Genomic DNA, 24,533 nt, shown 5'->3' on the forward strand with positions numbered 1-24,533 from the left:
TTTAGTGTATGGCAGAATGGTCCATATAGAGAGAGTTAGTGTGTGTCTGTGTGAAGTATATTTACATCCTGGCTTGCCGAGATCTCAGTCTTTGTATAGACAAGACCTGTGCATGCATAATAATAATAATAATAGAACTCTCATGTAATAAATCCCTGCCAATAATATCACTATTCTCCCTTTATTCTTTCTATATAGCTTGCACTAGTTAAAGGAACAAAACCATGAAGTGTTCAAAGACCCAGCTCCCTTAAAAAAATGTGTTCAAATTAATTTTATAAATTGAGAAAAGAACAATTGAACTTCAAAATCATAAGGTTACTGCTTATATTAAGTAATTATTAGCAAGAAAACTACACAAGACTCTCAGCTAATAGACAAGAGACTCAGATCAGATCTTCAGTTGGTTCAAGTCAGCAAAACTCCATTGTTGTCAGAGGAACTAGGACAATTTACATTAGCTGAGTTGTGGCATTATATTAGAATTGGCGAGAAGGAAACGCACATGCGCTGACAAAATCTGATTGTCTCTTTCATTGTTCTGAATAGGTATAACTAAGTTATATAGAAATGTACCTCATTGTTTTCCATGAGAATTCATCAGACTAAAATTGTTCAGTTCCTTTCATTACAAGTCTGAAAACAAAGCTATTATGGTTTCTGTCTTCTGTAATACAAAAAACTACCAAACCAAAGAAAACCAAAAAGCAAAAAAAAAAAAAAACACTCCACCTCATACCTCTATAATTACAACTGTTTTAACAATGTATTTTAATTCTGTCTCAGATTGCTCATAGTAAGCCAAAAATCAGAATCCGTGTGATGGTACTGCTGCTCATAGCTCAAGTTTATTAGCATAATCTTTTGAAAACTGTAAAGCTGTGAGCAATTCCTGAACATAATCATTACTATTTCTATTGCAGTAGTATCCAGAGACCCCAATTGTTTACCAGGACCTCATTGTGCTAGGCTCTGTACAGACACAGAACAAAAAGTCAGTCCATATCACAAGGAACTTACACTCTAAATACTGATGTACTTTAAATTCAAATATAAAAAGTCACTTATTGATTCTTCTGCTTCCCTCTGTTCATAGTTTGAGTCTTACTTTTTGAACTGTTCTCTCCATCCCAAGTGATTACTTCACCACTTTAAAGTCCCTTCTGCTCTACAGAATTCTACAGGTTTGATACTCAGTCTAACTCTTTTCCATTAACTATTTTTCTTAATATTAGCTACTACTTTTACACTAATGCCTAATTGTGCACATACTTCAACACCTTTAATTATCCTCCTCTACCTAGTCTCTCTCTCCATCTTAACCAATTCAACTCATGGTTTCCTCTTGCTTTCCTTCACCGAAATCTCTCGAACACAGTAGAACTTCTCTTGGAGGACAGGCATATCTGCAAACAAGACACACACCCTCTTTCACCTCACGTCACACCTAATTATCTCCATTGGCAAACATTTTGGGACCATCTTAGATCCCAACATCTTTCACCTCACACATTTCCTAGGTCTGCAAGTATGTTGAGGCACTCTATTGTCTCAACTCCACCACAGTACTTATATCTCTGTGCACCTTAATTATTTTAATTCTTTTTTGTATGGTCTTCCCCATTATCCAGCTTCATCACAGGCAGCAAGAAATGAGACAGCTCCACACTAGCTCCCCCTTTTGCTTCAAGACCTTTTGGGACAGATTCATTCCTGCCATTTTCATCTCACTAGTTCCCACTTTGGTTAACACTGTTGTAGGAGAATTTTTATTCTCCACCAAGGAATCCATAGGAACTCATTGGTGAAGATTGCCTAGGGAGTGTTTTAATCAGTGTATACTCAGCCACTCTGACTATATCTCTCCCAAGCCCATGCTGCCCACTTCTGGGGCTGAGTTGGCTGGTTGTAGACCCTGCCCACTTTGCTTATCTTTACTAACCATACCATCACATTGTATCCAGCCTCCTGTGAGCACAGTATTAATTAAAATAAGCATCTTCAAATTCAGAAGCAAATGTGTGTCTTACAGAAAGTTAAATTCTATGCTAATGAATTCTGTTTCCTCTCTCCCATTTCATTTTAATCAGTTTTTAATTCACTAGTTACAATTATAAGGATTATATTTATCTTGGGGGGGAGGGAAAAAATCATCAGAAATACCCATGATGGTTGCACTGTACTGGTCAGTGACTTCACAGAATGAAATGAGATAGGCGCCTGGCTATTATTTTGAAAAGAATTAATATTTTCATAGTAAAATTAACCTCAAAGATATTTCTGTGGAGAGAATATTGCAATACACATTAAAATATTTAGATTTATCTTCTTGCAGCTAAACCAGCTCACATTGAAGTTTCCCGGTGTCATGACTGGGATATGGGCAGTCTGACCTAGTAGTCAGAGCAGGAGTCAAGGCTGGTCAGGTACCAGGAGGTCAGAGTCCAAAGAAAGCCAGAGGGCAAACCTGAAGTCAGGTTACCAGAAGATCAAGAGCAGGTATTACAGGGGAAGCACACCTAAACAGGGAGATCCCAGCTGCACGGACAACGTCCTGTGCCTGTGCTGGGTTTATATAGAAGCTGTGAACCAATCAGGAACTCCAGTGTTCTGCCAACTGGATTCCAGGACTGGAGTCCCCTGTATGGGTTCAGCTTCTGTTCTGGCAACTACTAGCCACGTCACTGGGTGGCAGATTGGCACTTATTGACTCTAAAAGCCCTGTGGATCAGGGTTCAAGACCCATAGTCCCTGATTGTGGGCTATAGGCTTTCAGTGGCAGCCTATAACTACAAGTCTTCTAGCTGCTACTACAGGGGTCTCTGGCTAGTAAGCCCTTATTCAGCAAATCATTAAAACATGCTTATGCATGTGATTAATACTGTCTTTATTCAGCAAAACACTTACAGATATGCTTAAATCCTACTGAGTTCAATAGGGCATGTGATGGAGTATTTTGCTTAATTAGTGATAGGGCCAGTGGCTGAGACCCCTCTTTTCCATGCTAGCCAATCAGCACCCTCTCAGCTCCTTCTCTGTCCTCCAGTGGGGCCCCCCAGAGGGCAAGAGCAAAGGAGCCAAAGGCAAGGATCACCAAAAAACATACAGGAGAAATATAGAGGTATCCATTGGCCCAGAAGCAATGAATGACCATACAGCTTCAACCATTCTGCATGTGACATAGCAGGCAGGAGGGAATTAAGGGTTGGGGTTGAGGACCTGGGAGAAATAGAAGAAGGAGAACAGAAAGAGCACTGGGCATGGAACTCAAGGAGAAGGTCTGTGGGTCTGGAGGGAAGAGTTGAAATGCACATGCCTTGTCTACACTGATAGTGGCATGTAGGGTACAGTGTAGTGCCTGTACCTTGGTGAAAAACAGGCTGCATGCACACTGCCATGTGTAGATACACATGGTAGTGAAACGCTCTTGCAAGGGGAAGGCAGCGGGACACTACACTGTTAAAAATAGCAGTGTAGATGTGGGAGGAGCTGTACAGTCATGTAGAGAACCATGTAGAGTATATACCCTAGGGCTCTGGCATGTCTTTATTCTGCTTGCCTAAGTAGTGCCTCGCTGTCTACACTGCAATTTATACCCATACTAGGTGTTGTGTATGTACTCTACAAGCCACCATATGGAGTATGCTGTGTAGACACACCCTAATGCTTCTTCAATTTCCCAGTGTAGAGAAGGTATGGGAGAAGAAATTTAATGCACTGAAAGCAAGGGTGAAAGCTGATGGCAGGAAGTGAGGAATGATGCAAGTGTGTTTGGGGGATGTACTCACTTTGGAGTTTTAAGATGTGCACATGATGTTAGCAAATATTAAACACCCAATGTTTTGCATATAAAGTTCTCAGAATCCTCTTTCTATGAACTAAAGTGCTAACGGTCTGTACCATAAACCTAAAAAGGGCTTTGTACTTAGGTTGAAACTTAATGGGTGACCAAATGATGGAACGTATGTAATCAAAGATGGAATATATGTAATCTTACTCTTGTCCCATTGACCTATGGAGAATGTGGCCAGATGTTTAGGCAGGGGCCATTTGTGATTGAGGAGAGTACTTTTTATTGCAAATATGAACCACTGAGATACATTTTTAACCCATCATGAATTCCTTTTGTCACACAGGTTCTGTAATAATGACTTGGTTAGGAAATTTCAGTTTATATGACTGATAAACTAAAGGGATCATAAAGGAAATTTCACAACTGATTATGTTGTGGGGAAAGGAATTTCTTTGTTTGTAATCACATACAATGTATAAGGAATTGTGGTTTTGAGAGTTACAGTAAATTGTGCAACAGAAACACTTCTCCAGAGTCAGTTTGGTAACATATAGCCTTCCTTTCTGAATAGTGCTGTATTAATCCTTGACTAATAATCTTTGATTAATAAATTCCAATTGAGCTTGGTTATCTGACGTCTTATTAAGAAACAGAATTGTACCCTAACAATGTATATATATGTAAGCAATACATATTTTTTTCCTCAGGCTTTTGATTGAGATGTAGGAAGAACTGCTGTAGTCGTGTTATGAGGAAGCAAGAAGAAAACAAGTTGAAATGATTGAATGAAATGGATCAACTTTAATAACGCTATTTTGCCCTTAAAAGTAGGCTCAGTTTAGACATGAGCTAAATTTTCCAAAGGGCTATGACAGAGTCAGACCAGACAGCAATAAGAGAGTGGTGGAAGGCAAGACTATCAGCCCTAGAATCAGGGGTGAAAGTAAAATTGAGCTCTTACTGGTACGGAGCCAGCTCTGGCTCCCGCAGGAAGGGGAGGGACCTTGGGCAGAAGGGCGAGGGGTAGGGTCATCATCCCCCACTCAGCCCATCTGCGCTGCCTGGCCCATGCCGCCCAGGGCTCCAGCAGTGATTTAAAGGGCCAGGGCTCTGGCCACCATTGCTGGCAGTGCTTTAATGCTGGCACCATTGCGGCAGGGTTCTTTGCCGCAGCAGCACTTTAACATCACTGCACCTTTTGCGTCCCCCATCGGCGGCCCTGCCGGATCTTCGCTGCCCCTTTAGGGACCCGGCAGGGCCACCGACAGGGGTGCAAAAAGGGAAGTGATGTTAAAGCACTGCCGGGGGAGTGCTTTAAGCAGTTTCCTTAAAGTCAGCGGTACAGACCGCTTTTTACAAGTATGCCATTCCGTCCCATACTGCCTTACTTTCACCCCTGCCTAGAATGACAAAGACCCTTTTCCCCCTGAGCTGAAAAGAGTTTACCTCAGGCCAATTAGGGACATCTGAGTCCAATTAAGGGCTCCTTGTGACCTTTAAAAGCTCCTTTGAGAGAGAGAGAGAGAAAAGACTTCTCCTGGGTAAAAAGCCACTCTCCTCCCTATGGGGGAAGCAACCATGCTAACGCTAATTGACAGTTTGGGCCGGTATATTGATGCTAATTGACCCAGAGGCCAGCATAACAAGGCCACACCTTGGGGAGAGGGAGAGCAGGGTGAGATATTTGCTTTCTGTGTTCTGAACTTGTTACTTTTTATTTGGCTGAAGAGTACTCTTTGGGCCTACCCTGAGACCTACTTTGTAAATACTGAAGAATACAAAAACCCGAGTGAGGAGTAAACACTCTGCAAAGTGGGACTGATTTACTCCAGGCCCCCACGGCCAGAGGAGGAAATGCTGAGCCTGGCGAGGTGAAGGAGGTGCCTTGCCACAGGACCTTAACCCCACCTCCACTTGTACATATGAAAGTTGCTGTGTGCATGTTTTATGCTCTCAAGAGTTTTTCACATGCAAATGTTATCACATGCCCACACAAGTAGTAAGCAAAACTGTTAGGATGAAATCAGCACATGTAAGATTGCACACTCACAACAAAGGCCACATAATAATATATAGAGCTAAGAGTTCAACAGTAATTAGAGATACTTTGTACAGGTGCACATTGCAGCACATCTTCCTAAAACCCAGTATTGCATATGCAAGCACAGTAACATACATTTCAAGACATAAGAAGAGTCATACCTACGGTATTACCTTAGTATCATGGTTGGCCACTCCACCCAGTTTCTTCTTGTATATACAGCTACCTTAACTGGGCACTAAGCAGACAAAAGAAGAATGTAAGAAAGGGAAATGATTCCAAGTAGTCACTTGTGTGTTTCTAGAAGAGACTTTCCATAGTGATTTCTACAAAAGTAGGGATAATTCCTTTTAGATTTAAATCGGGTTTCAGTCTCTCATTTTCTGTTTGCAGTATGACCCGGCTCTCTGCACTTCTATTTATTATTTAATTTGCTATATAATCAGTAACAAAAGGTTCTTTTTCTACTGCTCTGAATAATTTTTTTGTGCAGCACTACAGCAGGTAATAGTTTTTCTTGTAATCTGATTTCATTCATTCTAATTTGAAAATTTAAAAAGAAAAGCTGCCTTGGAAGATCATAAGTTGGCATGTCATTTTATTTCTTTTCTTTACATACATCTTTAATAGTCAATTTCCTTTTTTCTATACATATTTTAGTGTGCAAATGTTTGCCATCTATATTAAAATATGAATTATCCCCATAGTAGTGTACATAGCTTACTGAATGACATCAAATCCAATCCATTATACAGATCTTTAATAACCAAGATAACTTTTTCATCCAGGTGGTGGTTCATTATTTTTAGGATTGAATTTAGAAATGCTATCTGTCGAAAATACTAAGTTTTTAAATTAAACTTTTCTCTAATACAGAAGAAACTTCCTAACTGATACCAGTGACAAGACCACTCATGGTGAAACTGACAAACATGACAAAAATCAGTGACACCACCTTGCAAAATGCATTTGCTTATTAATTTTGTCAATCGTCGTTTGTGATCATATTTTGTACCATACCAGCTTAGTGGGTGTAATCATGACTCTCTCTAGTGGCTGATCCAGATAATGTAAATCCTATGACCTCTCAGAGTTTAGGGAGTTCTCCTTTAGATCAAGTTGCAAAGGCCTGTGCTTTTAGTGGTGAACATCCCATGCTTAATTCCTGCTAATGACCACAGCATGTGTTTGTCTCTGGGTTATGATTCACAGTGACTATGGTGTGTGTCAATATGGGGCCATAGTGAATGTGAAAGAAAATGTATTATAGAATATTTTGTAATATAAATGAAGCCTCTAGTAATGATGGCTACAATATTAAACCTTAGTAGCAAAGCAGCTAAAAGAGTAGAGATGGTTTGCAGTAGATACATCCTTTTGCAGTGGGGTTTTAAGGCAGTAGGATAGACACATTTATGGTATTTTTCCTGGCACAGATATTTTTACCTTAAGGAATAATGATATTTCACTGCTGGCTATCAGTTCACACCATCAAGAACACTAGATGCGGTAGCAGCTCTCCTAACTTTCTACAAGCCAGGAGAGTAAAGCAGCAAGATGGAATCTTTCTAAAAACTATTCTCTGGTATAAAAACTGCTTCTCTGGTAGCCTCTCACGGTGGTCCCCTTTACTGAGATAATTAGCCCTGCTCTAGTAGCAGTGCATCAGTGGCTACAATACAGCTGTGAGAGTGAACTTGCTCGATCTATAACAGCAGCCCAGACATTGAGCACAGACACCTCCTCCCCCTGCAGTTGCATCAGGTGACTCTCCCTTTCCTCCCCTGCAAGTTAGCCTCAGATTTATAATAGCAATAATGCCCTCATTGCTGGTCCTTTTCCTCCACTGCTCCTTATTTGGATCAATAAAGGCCTTATCTGATCTAGAGCACATTTGGCTCTAGATTGTAACATTGCAATCTGCTTAAAGTAAGGAAGCAATGCATAGGTACACTGCCCGAGGAATAGGCCAGGGACTGGACTTGTCACTGACCACAATTCAGTCCCTGATTCTCTCCTTCTTTCAGAAATGAAGTAATCGGCACTAACTCTTTACCAGGAATAGATTACTTCCCCTTTTTGTCAACTCAGCTGTGCTGGCTAGGAAATCATGGAGTGGAGTCAAAGGATCTCCTCACCCATCTTCCCACTCCGCACCCACCCACAGAGGCTGCTCTTTCTCTCATCCTAGTGTGTCTTGCAGAGATATAAAGGGACACTTCCACCCCCATATTCCCTTGTGGGTGCATATAAACCACACAATAATCTTGCCCTGTGATTTTGTTTCTTAAAAATGGAATTGGATTACACTGGCTATACCAGAGACTGATAATGAGTTTTTTTCCCTCTTTGAAAGACAGCAACCCTACCAGGTGTCTAGGTATGTGTAACCCCCTCACCAGACCTACCCCTAATAACTTACAATAATTCAGGACAATAAGAACATAACATAAGAATGGCCATACTGGGTCAGACCAAAGGTCCATCTATCCTTTCTTCTGATAGTGAACAATGCCAGGTGCCCCAGAAAGGATTAACAGAGCAGGTAATCATCAAGTGATCCATCCCCTGTCACTCATTCCCAGCTTCTGGCAAACAGAGGCTAGGGACACCATCCCTAAAGGTTTGTGAAGTTTTTTTTTTATATGGAGTAGCTACATTAACAGATGAAGAGAAATTTTGCAGTACAATTTCATTTGATTTCAGTGAAATGCATTTACTAATCACATTGGAAGTTAGCAAATAAGAATAACAAATTTTCACAGCAACTTCAGCTTGGTGAACTGGATCAACTGACTGACAAATAAGAGAGGATCATCATAAATGGTAACAGATTGTTCTAAATATTGGCAAGTGGGATTCCCCTGAGCTCAGGGATGGGAACCATTTTTTTTAAATTAAAGCATAAGTATACACATATACATAAAATAAAGTGCAATTAATGTAACAAGCCCTGGTTACAGAACTCCAGGTGCACCCTTTTCACATATCTCTTACATTAATCACAATTCAGCTTTCTAAGAAGTTAAAATAAAGCAAGAGAGACTAAGAAAGAAGAGGAAGAAAAAGCAAAAGGTGTGTGGGTAGAGAAGGATGGCACATGCTTCCTTGGATAGATTTAGCTCCATGTGGTCTAGCAAAGGACCTCAAAACTCCTAAAGACTGTCCTGAACCTTATACAATGTTTCATGCAGCAATGAGTATGCTCTCACAATTAGAGCTATGTAACATTTAAGCAGTTCCCATGCAAAGGCGTTTGTGGAAAACATTTTTTTCCTGTGGGTTTATGAAGGTTTACATTCCCTGAGCATTATCAGGGTTCTATTTACAAACATTATGGACAATCATAAATGTGGTCATGACTCCACAGTTAAGAGTTGCAAGTATTCTTCTATTGTATAAGCACCCAATTTCAGACCCTTACAATATTACTGAAAAATATCTTAATTGATTCTAACCAAAATTGCTGGTTGAATGCTTTTTGTTTAATGTCACTGTCAGAATTCTTGGGTTACTGATAGGCGCCAGCTACTGTCTAGGTGCTGCAAAACCCATTGGGCGCTTTGCTCTGCATAAACAGGAATCTCTGTGATACTAAATTGGTCCAAATAGTCTGTCTGCATTTGAAGGGGATGGGAACTTCTGGCTCCCACTCCCTAAGTCCTTTCAATAGAGTCCTGGATCTACTAATCCTGGGAGGGCCAGAGGGTTTCAATGGCTTGCCAGCTTGCCAAACCTGTTCTGCCAGCCTGGTATTCCAGAGTTTGTTGCTTTCTTGTAGGCACAAGGAATCTGAAAGTGACCTCCTTGAGTAAATGACCTCTGAAACCTTTCCAGGAGTTCCTCTTAGAAGCTGTACAACTACTATCTGCTGTCTCCCAGAGCTACCACCCAACTGACTGGAACGTTCTTCTTTTAAACCCTTATCCTGCCCTGACATGACTGACAAGACTGGAGGAGCCGGGCCAGCCTTGCCCACAGCAGCTTTTCAACCCCTTTGTTACTGGTGCAAGGTTTATACACACCATCACAAATCACAATATGACAACTAGTCTTGAGAGGTGGCTCGTGTTAGGCAGCCATTCACCACAGCAGCTGAAGAGCAGTGGTACATATTTGTTTTCTTAGGCCCACAAGATCATCAGATTCACTCTTACCATTCCATCCCAAGGCTCCAGTCTTATAAACAGACCCACATGTGCAGATATATAGCCCTTTTCAAGTCAGCAGGGCTCTTCCCAAGCATAGCAACTGGCAGGATCAAGGCCAAAATTCCTATTTTGTCTCCTTCAGTGATGTTCTCAAAAATGTCCCTTTTGCAGCTAAAACTATGAACTGTTCCCAAATTGTCCACAAAATTGGTCGGGCTGATTTTGACCGTGAGCATGAAACTTACTACAGGTGGGCCTGGTAGTTATACCTTTAGTTAAGGCTGCCTAATACCTTCAATATATGCTCATGTTTTCAGTTGCCTGAAAAAACGTTACCAAACTGTTTGGCCTAAAGTTTTCCATGCCAGATGCTTGCCTTTGTCTGATTTTTTAAAAGCAGCTCAGCCATTTCCCCAAGTCTCATCATTGTTTTGCTGTGTAGCCAATAGCAGTGAAGCTCACTGGCAATGCGTGTCTCAACCTGCTCTAGTGATTGACCAGTGTAACAGATAACAGCCTATGGTGACCACTGTGACACAGGCTTTCAGTAGAGACCTTATGAGACCCCTTTTGGTGAAACCAGAGGAGCCCTTTACCCCTATGTACACCTGTGCTCTCTGCCAGTGGGCATCAAGAGGTCCTTGAGTCACAGCATTATATTCCTCCTCTCCCTTATCTCCTTACTGATTGTGTCTAGGATTGAAAGTGATTTACTCATAGGCATGCTCTGGGTAGGTGGTTTATGGTCCACTGGAGAATGAATAATACCACCCTCCTTGATGTCACTGTACTCAGAGATTCTGTTTCCTGATTAAATATATGTTCAGTCTTACAGCAGAAAGAACTCCATCTGGTTCATAAATCTGAATTAGCTGCTGTACTGGCGGGGGCTTTTTTATTAGGTTTAGAATGCTCACAACAAAGCTGTCAACAACAGTGAAGGCCACCAAAATATTTGTTATAAAATAGGCGGGAGAATTCTATAGGTCTGACTGTCTGGTAATAGTTCTGAGCTGGGATGGTAAATATCCCATTTCGCTACTCAGAATTTAAAGAGATGAGAATGATGGCAGCACCAGAGACCACATTTCTTGTGTAAAACACCCATAGGATAGGGACCACAGGATTCTGCCTCCAGTGATTACAGTCCTAGTTATTTTTGATCACTTAATTAAAAATATGTACACAGTCTATATTTTAAAAAAAAGATAGCATTTTAAATTGCAGTAAGACATGCTTGTCCATGCAGCATGTGTTAATTCACGCAGAGCTCTGACAGCAGTCAGCCTTCAGACTCATGCCTAACAACCCACTAGGTGTAAATTAATGCAATACAATTCATGCCCTGTCATGTCTTATTGCTTAATTATCCAAGTACAATGAGGAATACTGTGTGTTGAAATATGAGAGTACAGTAATTTGCTATTGGAGATATTTGTATGGTCTTTTCTGATCCAATTTGCTTCTATTTTCAGCAAACCATAAAGATACTCTCTCTCCCACACAATATCATAATATATCAATTATGGAACTAGACAAATTGAGGGCACCTGACTTTAGAATGTTAGATAAATTTAAGAGGAACAACATTTAAGTCATCTAGAAATTCTGAACTTGGGGGAAATAAACAGAAGACAAAAGGCTAAAAAGCTTAGGGAAAAAATCACAAAGAGAACACTAAAGAAGTAGAGCCAAAGAAAGTATGATGTTTGTGTCGAAATAGGAAATCTGTTTGAACTGGGAAGAAGCCCAAAAAGAGACAGCTGACCTTATGTGGTACACTGAAGGGAAAGCACAGATAATTGGATTCACCATTGTTTTTGTGTGTGTTTTACTAGTAACACCTGCAAAATCTCAACCTTGGGTCATTAAAGAGAAAGGGCCCATAAGTCCCTTTGTATTGTACCAGGGTTCTGCTAGTAAATAACCTAGCATCCAAAGGTGAAGTCAGGAGGCACACGAAAAGAAAATCAATTGGTGCCACATTGCTTAGTTGTGAACATGCACTGATGAGGCATAAGGGCAGACTGAGAATCTTTAGAGTGTCTAATGCAGCAAAAAAGAGGTGAGAGTTTAGAATATTGCTACCAAATTAAGAAATACAAATCCCAAAGGAAATTTAATACAAAAGAGTTGATATCTGCAACAATAGGCTGGATAAAACAGAAAGGCACCAAGGAATGTTAATATTGCAGAATAATACTGTCTAATCAGAAGTGAGATGACATAACACTTTCACAAATGAGAAGCAATGAACTTATCAACTTGACATGGGAGATGATTGTAGTCATGTATACAGTACACAGCACTCCTGCTGGTGAATTGCAGATAAAGCATATGGCAATGTAGCTGGAAAGTAGGCATTAGAAGATACATTGCTCCCTAATTGATTCTCACACTCATTATAATAGGGACTATGTCACAACTCATGCTTTTGAATCTAAGACAAAATATTGGAGGATGTAGAATTGCAAAACTCCATATATTTCTAATGGAAGTTTGATTAAAAAATTATATGCAGACATCTGGTAAAACATTACCCAGAGGTAACCTTTATAAATACCTTTTGTTTAGAAAGCAATGCGTGGTTTTATGTTATTCTTAACTGTTTGTAATATCTGTTAAAACTAGCAGAGCACAGAAACCTGTTCACTCTCATTTGGAACTTTTCTCTCTTCGTCTCATCACCACAAGCCAAAAATTCTTCTATTTTCCCTAGAATGAATGAAAGACACACTTTTCCCTGAGGTTCAATCAAGATTTCTTCATCCATCCACTGGTTACAGGTTTAATAGAAATAAAGGAAGAATTTAAAAAAGCAAACTTGAGGACTTCCAGTTAAATTTCTTGGGAAACGTCTGGCTTTCTTACCTTCCCCATTGTTAAATGATCCCATATGGTGCCAGGACCCACGAGAATAATTCCTGTCAGTTGGACATTGAACTCCTTCAGCAAGCCAGAGCAACCAGAGATTCAGAAGATCCATCTCCTTGTGCATTGGCACTGAGAAGTGAGCCAAACAGAATACATGTCCTAGAGATCATGCCTTACTTTAGCATATACTTCCTCAGATAGTGACTATATTGCACAAAAAATAAGAAAAAAATAAACTTACCAATGGATTTGCATTAATCACTTACCTTTGCTTCTCTGTTGTGGATTATAATAATTCCAAATGGTTTGTCTGGCAGCCTATCTGAAAGGCTTTTTAAAAGGAGAAAAGCTGCAACAGAATAGAAACATTTCTATGGGCTCCATGAATGTTATAGAAATAAAATATGCAGTGAACAATAGTCCACAGAGATAAAATGACAGCTAGCTCCCTCACAAGTACAGCTGATTAGAACATTTTCACTGCAAACAAATTTGATGTTAAGATATATTTTCATCAAAATGCTTGATTTTCTGTTTTCGAACCAGCTCTAATCTCAAGTAATAGTTTCAGTTAGTTCCCATAATCCTGTTTTAGTCTGTTAGCTAAACACTTGCTGGTGTCCAGGATAAATAGGCGCTCCCTGGAAGTTGTTTCCTACTTCAAAACGGCCATTTTAATTACATCACATCAACTTTGGTTCTGTAGGGAAATGTGTTATAAATAATTATCTCAATTCCAGTATCACATAGCAGCCCAAACTGAGATCAATGCCCCACTGTGCTGGGTGCTTCACAGACACATAAAGGGACAGTCCTTGCCCCAGAAAGTTTCCAATCTAAATATACAAGACAGACTAGTGATGGAAGCTATTACAGAAGTGCCCCAACTTATGCAAGGCGTTCTGTTTCAGAACGCCTTGCGTAAGTCGAATTTTGTGTAAGTCGGGAACATATCTCCAACAATTACGCAAAAAAGAAAGAAAAAAAGCGCACAGAACTTTTTCCATAAGTCCAGATTTCCATAAGTCAGGTTTGCATAACCCGGGGAGCGTCTGTATTCCTATTAACAGATGGAGAACAGAGGCACAGAGAGTCAGATTGTAAGACCAGGAAGGACCACTGTGATCATGTAGTTTGAACTGCTGCATAACACAGGACATAGAATGTTAACACACAAATCCCTATTCCCCCCCCCCCCCATAATTTCTGGCTGAGCTATAGCATCTCTTGTTGAAAAATCATCCATTCCTCATTTAAAGAGTGGAAATGGTGATGGATCCACCACATCCCTAGGTAAATTGTTCCAATGTTTCATTATCCTCACTTACAAATGTGCACCTTATTTCCAGACTGAATTTGTCTAGCTTCAGCCTTTTGCCATTGGATCTTGTTATGTCTTTGGTAAATTTAAGAGCCCTCTATGGTCAGAAATCTTCTCCCCCATGTAGGTATATCAAGTCTCCTCTTAACTTTCTCTGGAATACATTACATTTAACTTTAAACTCATTGGGAAGGCAGGTTTTCCAGTTTCTTGTAGTTCTTTTCTTTCTGAAGTGTGGGCATCATAACTGGACACAGCATTACAGTAATAGATTGTTAATGCCGTATACAATGGTAACAAACACCTCCCTATTTCTACTCAATATTCCCCTGCCTATATTATTATTATTACTAGTCCAGGACCGTATTGGACTAGGCACTGCATAAACAGAACAACAACAACAACAACAAAGACAGTCTCACCTTATATATCTATGGATCACATTTTCTCTCTTAGAGCCACCTTATCACACTGGAAGCTCATATTTAGTTGGTTATCCACCAGCCCCCCTTAGTTCTTTTCTGAGTCACTCTTTTCCAGTGTACAGTTCCATATTCTGAAACCATGACCACCAATATTCTTGGTTTAGATTAAATGACTTGCTTATCTACTTAAGTCTGTAGTAGAGCTGGAAATTGAACCCAGTCCAGTGCCTTAAACACAAGAACATTAAAGCCATTAGACATGCTGATGAAGTGTTTCCTTTTAATCGTCCAAAACTGCAGAATACTGAGTGCCACCTGGGAGATACAGAAGGACGTCCAATTACCCTGTAGGCATATGGGAGTGGATGGTGCTCCAGGAGCAAGGCATTCTTTTTTAATCACTGTATTATAAAGAGAAGGATATTCACTCTATGTAGTAACTGAGGTTCTTCTTCAAGTAGTGTCCTTATGGGTGCAGTAGTGTCCCTGAGCCTGGGATCGGAAATCTTCGGTAGCAGTGCTCTTTGGGCCACATATGCGCTCCTCCCCTTCTCACACTATGACCAGCATCTATATAGTGCTGTGCAGTCCAGCTGCCTTCAGTCCTTTCTCAGCCACCCTTGGTCTGGGATAGAATCCTGTGCAGACACCTTCATACATCTGTAGCTCCTTTATTAATCATACTGTTTCCATGGTACTGTCATAATTATTAGCCATTTTCTTTATTTTTCTGTTTTCCCCCTTTAAAAAAAAATCTGTTCCCCTCCCTCCCTGTTGCTCTTTAGCTTAATGTAAGTTTTTTTTTCTGTGCCCCTCCTGATTGGGAAGTCCTCCCTTCTCGGGGTTGTGCCCAGATCCCCTGGGTTTAAGAGGTGCCTCTCCTGTCATGAGGCCATCCCTGCGAGCAACAGTCACTCACAGTGCATATTCTGTCTAGGTGAGGGGCACATCTCACGAAAGTGCACCTCAAATTGAAGGCTTGGCCCAGCAAGGAGTGTGAACTGAGCCAAAAATTATTAATGGAGAGCTCTCTGTGGCCAGACTCAGTCCTTTTCCCTGATACTTCTCCTATGCACTGATCACCATCGGCACAGTCATTGGCCAACCCTGACTAGGAGAATGTCTAGACTCTCCCACCCAGATGAAAACAAATGGGCCATTAGCTCACCCATTAAGGAGCCGCCTCAAAGAAAGGCATCATCTGCAAGGTGGACCGCCTCAATATCTTCAGAGGTGAGACTGAGCTCCTGTGACTGCCTGGACACTTCCATTACTGGCAGTACAGAGAGGTCCAAGGACCCTGCACAGGCAGGAACACAAAGGAACACTTCCACTCAGCACCAAGAAGGAAAGTGTAAAGATGTCAAAATTGGCGCTGACCACCTCAACTAAAGCGATTCAAAGTGCTTTGGCAACGACCAAGCCCTTGGCATTGACAAAGCCTTGACACTACAGGATATAGGCATTGGTTTTTAATCACTGTATTATAAGAGCTTTTGTATCACAATAATTGAATCAGAATTAAACAGATGTGATAACATTTTAAATATGAATATACCTTTCAGTATAAATATTATTCATGCTGTTTAATATAAATATTAGAATGTGCAAGATGCCCAGATACCAGGGTAATGTTTGATATAGATACATAGACTAATGTACTAGACAGTAATTTAAACCACTATCTGCCTAACCAGGATTTTTTAACATAGACTAAGAAACATTACTCTACAAGATGATACCATAAATGAACGTAAGTTATTAAAATCACTTAAGCAGTGCCAATTTCTAGATGCGGTTCTTGGAGATTTAATCCCCTCTTAGAACTGATGATGAGTTGTGTAATATTTGCACCTACAAAAATGATTGCATTCTTGATTACCATACTTTTAAAAGAGTGGAACAGAACCCTTTATTTTATGCATGCATATTTATTTTCCAAGACAAAGAAATTACAGAAACAGGTATTTGCTTATGTTTATGTTTCATACGAGGAACTAAATTGCCTGGAAAAAAAAATGGAATTTCCTTTCACTGGGCAGAGTCACTCCAAATTGAATCATTAAAAAAGGCTTTAGTGGAAGTCATTATCAGTCTCACTCTGGCAGAAATTTGCTTACCACTGGTTTCAGTTATGAACATAAATGATGGGCACTGGCTCTGAAATTGAAAAGCTGATGACAAAATGGCCTTTGTTATAACAACATAACAAATGGTTATGAAACTGTTGTTAGAATAACAGTTGTTTGATCTCAATAATTTTGATGGATCATTGCATTCACCATGACAGCATGGAAAACATGAAACAAGGGAATACGACATGGTATTACAAATGCTTTTTCGAGTTCTCCATGCAATAGTGTTCTGTCACTCAACTACACGATAGTTAACTCAGGAATTTATGCATGCACACATTTTATACACACACACACACTGGAGAGGGAACATGTTGATTTTGATTACATTTTAACTGAAACCTGTCTGATTTCCTGCCAGCTCACCTGCTTTTCTAGAAGCTTGGGCTTCCAGACCCCTAGCTACTTGGTAGCCCACCTGGTCAGCTTTCATGGATCATATGAAATTTTCCACAGGAGGGAAATTGTGGTTCCTGCCCAGCTCTTACTTAGACACACAAACATACTCTACATCATCTGGGAGCCTATACAGGTCTGAATTGTCTTTCACAGTGGAAATCTGTTTGGACACAATGCCAAATAAACAAAAATACAAGTATACTACCAGTAAAGGAGTATACAATGCAGAGGGAGATCAGAGGCAACTAATTCTAATAAGACAGTAAACAGGCAATTTAAACTATGCTTTCATAAGCTCTCCCACCCACATAGCGCTGGGCACACGAGCACTTATGTTGATGTCACTTATGTTGCTCAGGGAGGTGGCATATTCATGCCCCTGAGTTACATATGTTTTGCTGACATATGCTATGTCTACAGTACAGCCTTTGGATTGAGGCTATTTAAGTATATTGTAGAGTCACCAAAGGCAAACATATGCCTGAATAAAAGACACAACATGGGAGTGTCTCTACTAATTATAGCTGTGGCTCTGTGGCCTAAGAATATAGGCTCCCTCATATAGGAAGGCCACAAGACATTTCAGTCTTTATAGCACAAAATCAAACACCTTTAATGTCACCCAGAAATCAATAGACAGCCATTGTTGATAATAGAACACAAGTATCGTGCATCCCTGCTGAGAAACACCTCATTATCCAGTTGACTCTGCCTTCTGCATCAATTTAAGTTTCCAGGCTGAGTTAAGATGCAAGTCTGCCCCCTGATAGAACTCCTAGCATTAATCATATCTGAAGGTGGCAAAGGTATGGATTCTAAGTCTTCCTCTGAAACAAACTATTGCCATTTCCTAGCCATGTGTTATGATGCAATTTGCTGTAAAAAGTGTGTATTTAGAGCCTGACACTGTGAGTTACTGAGAGTGATGCTAGTGGACGAGGCCAGACCAACTCATGCTAAGGCTCGTAGGACTCACGAAACACTAATAAATGCACAGCTGGAAACCTGTCTGGTTAGCATTGTTAAAATAGATGTTAAGTTGCTAAGCATGTGTTTTATATTTAGACTTGATGAAATGCTTGTAGGATTGATCTCACTTATCACATCTGTAGCTCATGGTATAAAGTTATACTGAGTGTTTGCACTATAATTGTGTAACTCACCAAAGAGGAAAGAAGCATTAATTAATTTAAAGTGCTGGTCCTCCACACAAGAAGGCCCCTGGAAACCAAATGAGCTATTGTGAAACATCAAAGGACAAAGAATTTGTTGATTTCTCCCCCACACACACCCATGAAGAGGAGACAGGCACCAACACTTATTCCATCAGTTTGAACTCTGTGGGAAGGAAATAAAAATACCCAATCTGAAGGAAGTGTATCACTGTGCTGCTTGGAATTTGGAGAGGCCAATATTTTTAAGCATAAGCCAGGGATCCCCAAGCTGCTTGGCTTGGCTTAGCTCTGGAAGACATAGAAAGCTCGCATAACACAGCAATTTCTATTACCTTTTGGAACCTAAGACTGTAACTTATTTGTGTGTGTACGTTTACCTGCCTTAACCTTGTAAATAAGTTATTTATTTTCCTTAGTTAATAAATCTGTAGTTCATTTCTTATAGGATTGGCTACAAGCATTGTCTTTGGTGAGAGACCTGAGGTACAATTGGTGAGTGACTGGTCCTTTGGGACTGAGAGTAACCTGAATATAGTTGTCATTTTTGGTGTAAGGGACCATCTATCACAAAGGCAGGCTTGCCTGGGTGGCAAAATAGATTGGACTGCCCAACGGACTGTCTGTGACTCCACATTAAGTTTGTTACAGTGCTTAAGGAGTTTACACTTGATACTTGATTGGTGAAATCTAATTATAGAACATACAACCAGTTTGGGGTTTGTGCCTGGTTTGTTACAGTCTGCTCTGAGGTTAGCACTCAGGTCTGTGAGCCACTCCAGACCCAGAGAATCTTCGGAGGAATACTAACTGCCTTTCACTGAAACATACAGGAGTTGGGAGTGCTCAGTTTTTCTCAAGACCCTCTCAGCACCTTAGCAGATCAGGTTTTTAGAGCCTCTTAAATGTGTATTGTAAGAATAAATCAATCCGTCTTGTAAAGTATGAATTTGTAGTTCTAAATTCAATACCAGCCAGACATTTTGTTATATAACAACGATTTAGAAACCGCAGGGTATGTCACTAGATTGGAGGTTTAAATTTTGTCAACCTGAAATTAACTGGCCATCTGGCTGGCTGGAACTATGGTTGGCAACTAGACCAGTACATTCTTAAAATAAAAATAGATTAGCTAGATAAACAAAGGCTGTACAGTAAAGTAAGATGTTCTATTTTATTTCACACAGATAAGCCAAAATTGTTTTCCCTATAAAGTAGGTAAAAATAAGACTAGATGCCGAAGCAAGCCCAAAAGACAGTATATCATTTTCATATTTGTTCAGAGCAGTGGCAAAGGCTGAACTTGGTAGGGTATTTTTGGGGTGTGTGTATGTGGAATTATTAATTTTGCATGTTGGTCTGTGCATTAACCTGACAAAAAAAATCCACTCATCTGGTAAAAAGTAGAAACTTCAACCGTTTTAATGTTTTCTCAGAAATGGAAAGCAATTACTGTATGCCCCCAAACTCTTTTGTTTTTGCTATGAAAGTGCAATTATTTTCTACTTAAAAGACCATTTTTGCTAAGGTTTTTTTTTTTAAAAATTAAGTTCTAAAACACAAATGAAGGATGAAAAAGAAGGATTCACTGCAGTCCAGCATGTAAATATTAAGCATGTGATTTTTAAAGTGCATTCATTAAAGTGCATTAAAGTGCAAAGTGCTTTGTACTTCTGTAGCAACTTTAATGAAAGAATTTTAAGATGCTTTATGTGCATTAATCGCATTAATACACATTAGCTATGAAACAAACACTGTGCTGTGCGTCTCTCAGCCCAGTTATCTTGTCCATTAGCTAGGTCCTCTTCCTCTGGTGAGTGGGAGGAATAGCAAAAGAAACCTCCTCTTCAGAGCTGTTCCTATGAAGGCTACCAAAACCTAATAGCTGGAAAAGAATTCTTCACCTTAATACCTTCTCTCTGCTGCAGAATAATTGTGGGGGGACCAAAGGATCCACATAGTAGCAGATTCTCCACCCACACCCTCACCCCACTTCAAACCACCAGTAAAGGCTGGAGCACATGGAGCTCCCATGGAGCAATGTTTGATGCTGCACTCATAAAATTCTTGGCTATGGAAACAAGAGCTGGTCAAGATTCAGAATTTCTGTACCATGGGAAAGGTCAATATTCTGAAAAAAAATGTTTCATTTTCAACAAATAAGCGGAATTTCAAGATTTCTTGAGGAAGTAAAATCCAGAACATTTTGGTTCAAAATGATCGAAACAAAATTAACCCTCAGAGCCCTACCAGACTGATGGGGAATTGGGCTGAGATTGGAGCCAGGACTCCCAGCACCATGGAAGGGAGCCTGGAAGCCCTGACAGACCCAGCTTGAGACAAAAGTGATCTGGGCTTCCAGGTTCCCTGCCATGGAGCCAGAAGCCTGCCTGCTCTGGGAGCTCCACCACAGGATAGTCCATACGACAGGATTACTATGGAGTCATAGACACTGAAATCCCCGGGGGCCCCTGAGCTGAAACTGGGCTGGTTTCCAATGGAACCCTGCCTGTACTTCATCAGAAGCTGACGGAATTCTATATGTTTCTGTGAAACATTTCAGGTTCAGTGAATAGGCATTTTCCAGCAAAACCCTATTTTATAGGAAAATTCCAAATCAGCTCTACTAGAAATACATTGGTTCTGCTGCCTGAGAGCCCTACACACCCACAAAATAAGGGGCAGGATTTTTCCCCGTATGCAGATTTCACTTTATGCTTTATACTGATTTTTTTGGGGATATATTTAAATAAAAATATGTCTCAGATGCCAATTTATGAACTTGCCAGAAGATAGGAAAGTCTAATACTGACAAAGTCCCTCCTTCTGGAGTTTGAAAGTAATTTCAAACTAATTTTGCTATTCATTTGCATGGTAGAAATGGCTCTGATTACATTTTATACATTACTTCCAATTCCCCTTATTCTCTTTTACAATTACTTATTATCCTAATATAAGATTTTGATAGTTTAGTTATATTTGAGCAATGAACACTGCAGATATATTAAAAACTAAGTAAAATTAACATGCACTTGTAATTAACGTTCCTTCTTTCTGTATTGTTTTAAATTGACTTAAATGCAGTAGAGTATATTATCTCCCAGAGCTGAATTGTGGACGGTGCAGAGCCATAGGGAGGTGTGGATAGGGACCTGTGACTGGGTGCAAATCATCACCCTGGTGCCTCCTGCTGGTCATCTTGGTGATTAGCTCCACAAATCAGTACACCCTCTCCTGATGGTACCTCACCTGCCATCATATTTGCTCTATGACCCACGTTAGCCCAATGACTGCCATGTCCTTTTCAAGACACAGCCCTCAGGCTGTGCCACCTCTGTGCTCTTCCTTTCTGGGGTTTGTACAACAGTCCAACTGTCCAGCCACTTCCCCAGTGGCAAGTGGTGGAGACCCAAGCCCACCCACTACTCAAGGTCCCGACCCAAGAATCCTGTAGATGGCAGCCATGTGCTGCATCTCCTCCAACTTCTCAGTACATGTCCCTGGGCCACTTCCTCTGGCCTCCAGCACCAGCTTTGTCCTCACTTCAGAGCCTTCAGGTACTGCTGTGTCCATCTACCTGCTAGGAAACCTGTCCTTGAGCTCCAGGCAGTGTCTGACCCTGCTCTGCCCTGGGGATCTTTTTATATGGGCCAGCTTGGCCCCATTGGCTGGTCCTAACAGCATGTCTCCTATTGGCTGCTTCCCTAGGACTCTATTAACCCCTTACAGGCCAGTAGGGTAGACACCCCATCTCAGGTTCTTTTAGTATTTTGTTGTTCTACTATAGAATGCTGTTTTGTGGCTAAGAAAAGTGGATGGGCCTGATTCCTTAGTACATTTCTCTAGTTTTCCATAGCTGTAACTTCACAGAAATCAACAGTTACACCAGCATAAATGGAGCAGAGACTCTAGAGTGAGGCACAAGATGCAGTAAAAGTTAAAAACATTACTTCTATTTTGTGGAGAAATGATAAAGAACTGTACACAAGGATTGTTGAAAAATGCACAAAAGTTACACTATTTGGGAGTTCAATGTGAATTTAAAAGATTAAGGAGAACAGACTGCATGATTTTCCAGAGTGTAATAGGGTCCACTTACCATTGGGGCGCATTCTTGTGGCAGCAGCTGGGGATTAGCTCCTTTCAGCACTAAACTATCCAATGGGAGATGTGAGCTACAGGGGGTGAGCTAAGCCCCACCCCTCTCTCGGAGTGCTTCCATCTGGGCCGCAGGGAGGTAGCTATTTCTATTTAGCAATCCATGAATGGCATCCAGGGTGGCTTACATGCCTAAGGTGTTTGTTGCCCGAATTGAGTTAGCTTCATGCCTTGCTCCACACAAAGCATGTGGTGGTGCCACGACCACCCACATTATAATTTTAGCCCAGTGATTAGAGCACTCACCTGGGATGTGGGAGATTTATAACAGGTTTCAGACCAATTGCCTATTTTTTCCAGGAAAATTGTCAATTCAGATTAGTGTTTGTTTCAAAATGGTTTATAAATACACCAATGAGCAATGTTTTTTAACTAGGAGTATCCACAGCTAATGTAGAACAACATAGGATGTTACTAATTTACAGCTAGTATAGGTATTTTGATATCCACAACAGCTGGCATCTATTTCTTTTCAATAAACAGTTTTTTCTTCTGGGTCCCAATGCAGAAGGACTCATGCCTCATAGCTCACATTTGACAATATTCGATAGAATAATCATAATATTATAGCTCCTGAAAAGCAACTGTTTTGTATAGTGGAAAGAAATAGGTAATTACCCATGAGCATTTTTCCAGTGCCACTTCCACTTCCTCAAGGTAGGTGATGAGTGTTGTTCAATGTGTCTCTTTATATACACTGAGTGAATTGAAAAAAAAGTCAGTTCTACAATTATCACAACTCAAAAGCAGCCTTTGTAATATGTTGTTGCTGCCTCAGCCTATTTTTGGTATATAATTGTGGTTGGTTTCAGAAAGAGGACAAGGAAAAAAACAGGCTTAAAAAATAGTAGTCCTGTACTTCATTTATGCAGTACATCATAAACTCATCATCAACATCATCAACAATCCTTGTGTACAGTTCTTTATCATTTCTCCACAAAATAGAAGTAATGTTTTTAACTTTTACTGCATCTTGTGCCTCACTCTAGAGTCTCTGCTCCATTTATGCTGGTGTAACTGTTGATTTCTGTGAAGTTACAGCTATGGAAAACTAGAGAAATGTACTTTTAAAAGTGACTTTTAAAAGAACACCTGCTGCCTGTTGTTTATTGAGCATCTGCCTCTAGTTTAAGAGGGTAACCTTGCTGAGAAGAGATCCTGTTCCCCAAGAAACTAATATCTACCTTGCTTTTATACTCACCCCATTATTTCCCCATGCCAACAATATGACCCAAACTAACAATTTATATTTGAAAGTAGGAGGAGTATGAGCAACAGTATCTCTCCTTTGGCGAATAATTTTATAAAATATATCTCCAGTGTGCTATACAAAATTCTAAAGTGCAATCATAGTGCTTAGAGTCATTACTATACTACTAGTGCCCTAATGCTATTAATCAGACCTACTGTGTCGTATTGAATGTGCTAACACTACAAGTGGTTATATAAAAAAAAAAGTGATTTCCCCCCTCACAAAATTCCTCATTAACAAATTTTTTTTCCTCTCTTTAAAAATTTTGAAGTGTTTTTGGCCAGTTCCAGTTAATACAGGATCAGAGGTTAAGATTTGTTGCAGATAAGTCAAAATTTGGATGCTTATTTTAAACCAACCAGGACTAAATAAACTTTGTGTGGCCAAATGCCTCTCCACTATCCGTGCTTAAAGTGTTCTGAAGAAAAAGAAGATTCTTTCTTAATCTGGGAACAGCAACTTTGGTAAAACAGTGACAAAAGTGCACCCCTCAGCAATCTGACTTTTATTTATTTAATTGGAACTAGGTCTTTGATCCTTTACAACCTCTCCTCTCCCCATTTTAAGCACTGCCCACTATCTGCTTTATTGTGGAGATATGCTTCTCTTTTCCCTCTGGTGGCAACAGGAGACTTCAGGAATAACCCTTTGCCCCATGCCACGGGATTCCTATGGAGAAAGTTCCAAGCATCCCTCCTCAGCAGCAGTTAAATGTAACCTGACCTACAGTACTGAATGCCCTGTTGAGACAAGTTCACATTCCAGGGCTCCCCTGGATGTGATGCCTAGAGGGCATGATGTGACTGGGAAGC

This window comes from Mauremys mutica, chromosome 1, assembly GCF_020497125.1.
Source record: "Mauremys mutica isolate MM-2020 ecotype Southern chromosome 1, ASM2049712v1, whole genome shotgun sequence".
In the NCBI taxonomy this organism is placed as follows: Eukaryota; Metazoa; Chordata; order Testudines; family Geoemydidae; genus Mauremys; species Mauremys mutica.